Raw genomic sequence first — 6,000 nt, 5'->3', positions numbered from 1 at the left:
AGACTTCATTCTTGCAGCAACTCCAAAGCGCCGTAGTATATCAAGTCCTTATTGAACATAGTATGACAAATTTTTTTCACTCATTTCGGTCACTTCACCACGAAAGCACGAGACACAATTAATCAGCTGGTAAAGCCATGCTGTTAAACTTTAATTAGACCACACCTTGAACAGAAACCCAACCCTACCCGCACGACCGATGTTCTTAAGTAAGAACTTTACCACGATGGTATTACAATTAACTACTTAGCGCGCGTAACTGTCAGATATTTGAACTAGTCATATCACTGTGCATCCAAAAGTGACCAAACCAAGTCTTGCAACTTTTTGTGAACATTAAGAGAATAGCTTTTTGCGATTTTAAGCCGATCAGCTAGCAATCACATCACAACGGGTCTTTTCGAAACTTTTCGCTAGTCCAGAGTTTCCTCGGACTACCCGCATAAGTATCCAAGGATGACCGAAGCCAACGCCTTTCATTCATCTCTCGACATTCCGGCGACTTCAACGATTCCTGATCTTTATCGGTAAGGTATGTATGATTTTCCATCCTGAGATCTAAACATTTTGGTTGAGTCTAGCCAGGACTCTTTTAAAGCCGAAAAAAAAGTTATTTTCCACGTGCCACCTTCACAGGCGCGGCTCTGCTTACAACAAGCTGTTCGGCACGCAGGCTGCTCTAAAACTCAAGAATCTTAATAGTTTTTTACCGGCTGTGATGCACTTTCTCCTTCGGAGCCGAAATAAACCGTTTAAGCCTGCCCAGCGGAGTCGCCGAAACAGCATTAGGCTAAGTTAAGTTATGGTAGTTGTCGCAGTCACTTAGCACGACCTTTGTGATAAAACATAGATTTTGAATGGAGGGCATCGGCGAGACGCAGCGAGCCAATTACGAAATTATGAATGCATCTAATTTCAATGCTCGAGAGCTTTAATGGAGAGTTAATGGCTTTTCAAAGCCCAAGGAACTCCTTCGATTGCTCCCGATCCATCCATGTCGAGCCAAAACCGCAAAAAAACGTAAGCGAAATTTTTTATTTATTTTTTTTTACCCATAAATGCATCTAGATCCTTTAACGCTAAAACGACAGAATCTAATGCAATAGAGTTTGGATCACAAATATGTAAAAGCCTGGATTAATACATAGGATATTTTTTTGATTAGAATTACCGCCTTTTCAATAATATTACAACAACGTGGGGTTCAAATGAAACGGATTCAAAAACGACTTGTTTTGAAAGGTTTAGAGAAGGTTTATTGAGAATGTTTATTAATAAAACACTTTTCTTGGAGAGAGTGGTTTAACGCAGCTTTAGTTATCAAATATTTTTGAAGAGGATTGCCATCAGTTTAAAAGTTCCAGTTCAATTTAATCAGAGGTGAAATGATCAAAATATATTTTCAAATGGAAGATAATGCGCAACACCCTCCACACAAACAAAAAAAATCATCGGTAATTTTTACCAACTTGAAACTTGCACTTTATTATACTAAAATTTAATGAGCTACAAAACTGCATACTTTCTAAGCGCCGTTAACTTAACAATTTTAAACTATAGTTTAACTAATTATTTAACTATACTTTAAAATAGGTAAGTTAGCGGCCCTAATAGTTCTGAATTAAAAGTTTGAAATTTTGATGAACATTTTTTTAAGTTTGATTAGTTTTTGTGAACTTTATGCAAGCTCTGAAAGTTTTATTTATATGGTTTCTGTTTAAATGAAAATTATTAAAAAGAAATAAATGAACATAAGTTGCCAACAACAGCATTTTCTATTATCTTACTTAATTAAATATGTACTAAATGAACTGTGTATTCTTAAAAATTCAAAAATTCAAATTTTTTATGCCTTTCTAGTTAAGAGGCCATGAATTAGTATCAAAGTTCTAAATAATTCGAAATTCTATTATATAATTGTTTTTGTTGATATTCTACTCACTTAACCAGTTCATAAATTCAATGACGTGCTCGTCATTGACCCCACTGAACTAACGGTTTATTGTTGCTATTGTTGATGCTGCTTGAAATGCTGCTGCGCCGTTGCTGTTATCGACGATTTTGTTGTTATTTTTTATTACTTTTTTTTTTGGTTTCGTAAACGACACTTGCTGACGTTTATAGAGAAGTAAAGTCTCTAGTGTTGATAATTCTTTGGCCACAGCTGGCTTAACAAACAAATTGTCGTATAAATAATTAAGACCGGCAATTGCGAAGTCGTATAAAAAAGTCGTAAACACGAAATAAAAACAAAACGGAACCAAAAAAAAAAAAACAAAATATAAAATGGCAAGTTAAAGTCAATATTGAATGCGTATTTAAGAAAGAACGCGGATATGCATATCGAAATTTCTCATTTAATTTTTTTCTTACAAATATGTACTTATGTGAAGGGCTTTTTCACACAATTTTCGGCGCTGCGCAATTTTTACTTAGTTGTTTACTTTTTCAATTTATGTCAGAAACACAGTATCATTTGTTAGTATTTATGTACTACACTGCCTGCATCCTTTATTTTTATAGTTTCGCATACTTATTTTACCATAAGGATAATGACGCTTGCACAAACACACCAACACACATTGGAATACATACAAATGTGCCAATTTTTTTTTTAGATGTCAAACATATTTAAGACAACCACACTTTTCACTTCCTTCGCGCAGTTATGCAATTATGCTAACACTTTTTTGATTTTTGTTTTTCTTTTCTTCGTTTAATTGTTTTGGCTCTCAGAATCCTTTAAAGTATTTCAAATAGAAATTCACTATTTTCCATTCAACACTTAGTTGGTTTTGGTATTTTTATAGCTTTCCGTTTTGTTCGAAAAACGTGCGTCGCTTTCCGCTTTTCAGGCACAACTGTCAATTTTTCGCTTTCGTTTGCCGATAGACTCAAAAACACAGTAGACAGCGCTCGTTGCGAGTGGCACGTCGAACATTTTCGGATTTTCCATACCTTTTTTTCTTTGCTTCGCCTAAATACAAACATACATACATACCCTACAAGACAGCTGAGTAGCATATGAGTGCTCATATTGATATCAAAGTATTAATTTTTGTTCAGACCATGGGAAAAAATTTAGTACTTTTCCCCCAATGTTGTCATCAGAAAGTCCCCAGTACTAATAGTCAAACTACTGTGTTCGAATTTTTGCCTAAAGTGCTCAGCAATGTCTTGTAGGGTAGGGTGTTAAGGTGGGTGGCCGCGTTGTATGAGTGCCAACAGGCATTGTTGGTGTGCCAATGTGCGTCGCTTTGAAGACACCGTGCGCATTTCTCGCTTATCAAATGAAAATTCGCTGAGATTGTGAGTCGAGAGAGGCAGCGCGTTGGAGAGCATAGTACACAAATAAAAAGTGTGTGCTTGCTCCCAGCGAATGGTAAAAAAGTAAAATTTCGGTTTCTTTGCACCAACACATTCCTCGTTGTCCATTTCGATGTGGAAGGCATTGTGGGTACTACTTAAATTTTAGGGTTGACATGTCGCACCGATAGTGTGCAATCATTATTTTAACCGTTACATTCGTAAAGTGTTGGTGTGAAAAAGCCTCCTCCTCTTCTTCTTCTTTATTGGCACCGCAACCGCCTAAGCGATATTGGACGGAACGCCAGTCTTTTTTTTCTGTGCCAACTGACGCCAATTTGAAATGCAATTAACGCAAGTATTGATTTTTTAAGATGGCATTATCAATACCATTAAAATCGCCATTACTACTCCTCTTTCTATTTTTTAATTAATATTATTTAAATTACCATTACCAATACTATTACATTACAGTTGCCATTATCGATACCATCACTAGTTTCCGTTAGCATTACCATTGTCATTACCTTGATTATTACCATTACTATTACCATTACCATTGCCGTTATAATTACTATTACCAATACCATTACAATGCAATTACAAGTACCAAACAAAGCAACATCGCCAAAATATATAGAAAAAAGGTTTTCTTTTAACAGCGGTCGCCTCTCGGCAGGGAATGGCAAACCTCTGAGTGTATTTCTGCCATGAAAAACAGCTTCTCATAAAAATACAATCGCCGTTCGGAGTCGGCGTAAAACTGTAGGTCCCACCCGTTTGTGTGACAACATCAAGGCGCACACCACAAATCGGAGGAGAAGCTCGGCCAAACACTAGCATATGTGTAAGCGCCAATCTATTATAATTATTTGCATTTAAAGTTTGTTTGTTGTTTGTGAATAAAAAGATGCAAATTTAATAGAGACAAAATTTTAAAATAAACGATTTTTTGTAAATTCTTTCGATTAGTGTTAGAGCCTATTCTTTTACAAAAGCATCAAGCTATCATTAAAATGCGTAATAATTTTATTATGAAATATAACTAGGAAAGAATGTTACTCATACGCCATGTATGAACTTTTATAATGAAATCATATGTACGTATGTATGTGTATTTATCAAGCACCCACTGGGAAAATTGGTAAGCACCTTACGAGGTAAGCCATGTTTTCTTTCAGTTTTTAGTACCAAAATTGTCATCATGGCCAATGTCAACTACTAGTAAAGCGCAAAGTGAACACCTCCGACGACACATTACGTTGTCAGTTGTAAAGTAACGTACTCCGAGCGACTGCTCTGCATTACACGTAACTTACTTTGTAAAGGGGCTCAGAAGTATGTCTGATACCAAATGTTCGTCGTTTTTTTTTTTGTGTAATTTTGTCTAATCTACAGTGTAATTATTACTTTTTTACTAAACGGCCATTCCATTGTGACTAGTGGCACATTTTACTCCAGAATGTCGTCGGAACTTATACAACAGCGAAAGACATTTTTTTAACATAGAATTAAGTATAAAATTGCTTTAACAAAAGTACCAAACGATTTCTTAGTTTTATATATTCCAGTGAAAGATTTATATCCTTATTTTCCTAAAACGTTGGAACTCCGTGCAATAGGAGTATGCAATGCGCTAAAATTACTCATACGACATGTGGCACCTCTTAATATCCACGGTTGTTATTTTCTCTGCAGGCTTATGGTAAGCGAAAAGCAGCAGAACCTGATGCGAATATCTTTACAATCTGATAGAAATGTATCTCTCAAGGAAGGTTAAGCGATAAAATCTGGAATACCATAGAATGCGCCTTCCAAATTACAACCTCGAGAGTGATTTGCTATCTTGTCACTACATATAAGATTTGTATTTTCTTCCACTGCGCTCTACTAGACTTGATTAAAATATAGCAGTATAGTTTAAAACCTCTTAAATTTCTTTGCTGCAAATACCGTCGGCAAACTATTTGAACTCTTTGTTGCTAGCCTGGGTAAAAATATTTTTTTTTTTTTACTACAATTAAAAAATAGCTGAGTGTAGGCTTTCTTCTGAGGGAACTACTGTTTAATTATTCTGTGCTTCAATGATTTACCTCAAAATATGACCAACGATTTCCGAACATTCATGTAATCTGCCGTCCACCGTTGATGCTCTGGGGGGCTGGATAAATGTCTTTTGATAGACATATAGACGGAGTTGAAAACATGTCAATAGCTTTCTACCAGTCAAACGCTATCAGGTCGCTTGTCTCGCAGCGATGGAAACGCTTAGAATTATGAGTTATCAATACCATATTGATAGTTAGCTCAGTATAGGTAGCAAGGAAACACCGCAGAAGCAAGGCTTCAATTATCTTCGCTACTAGAGCAGGAAGAGTTGTCATACGTCAGTCTTCTTTTTCTTTGCTGGTTCCTCGCTTTTTTTCCACACGTCTTCGTCAAAATGGGGACCTGCTTAAGATGGCATTAACAAGCAAGCATTGGTCCGCCGAGACCAATGTCTTTGGTAGGTTTTATATTGCCGGTGGCCGCCTGAACTTTGTCTTTAATGAAAATAAGGAGCTCAATATGTAGATAGGTAGATGATAAAGAGGTTTGTACTGCGACCAAGAGGTCTATTGTGCCCTCAAACATATACAGTACCTCATCCAAACCTAGAGATCCCAGAAATTTTAGGATATCTTCAGGAGTTAG

The 6,000-nt window shown here is 36.2% G+C and overlaps 1 long non-coding RNA gene across 1 annotated transcript; it reads right to left on the bottom strand.

The window, feature by feature from the left end:
• Positions 1-2,081: 2,081 nt before the first annotated feature.
• LOC108373779 (uncharacterized) lies at positions 2,082-2,888 on the bottom strand. The gene is made up of 2 exons (XR_001848992.1): positions 2,384-2,888; positions 2,082-2,168 (listed from the first exon to the last, which is right to left on the bottom strand). It is a non-coding gene; the product is annotated as an uncharacterized LOC108373779 (long non-coding RNA).
• Positions 2,889-6,000: the final 3,112 nt, after the last annotated feature.

The sequence above is a fragment of the Rhagoletis zephyria genome, unplaced genomic scaffold, assembly GCF_001687245.7.
Source record: "Rhagoletis zephyria isolate East Lansing unplaced genomic scaffold, Rhagoletis_zephyria_1.1 Rzeph_scaffold_00083, whole genome shotgun sequence".
NCBI lineage: Eukaryota > Metazoa > Arthropoda > Insecta > Diptera > Tephritidae > Rhagoletis > Rhagoletis zephyria.
This window is presented reverse-complemented; position numbering and strand designations above follow the sequence as displayed.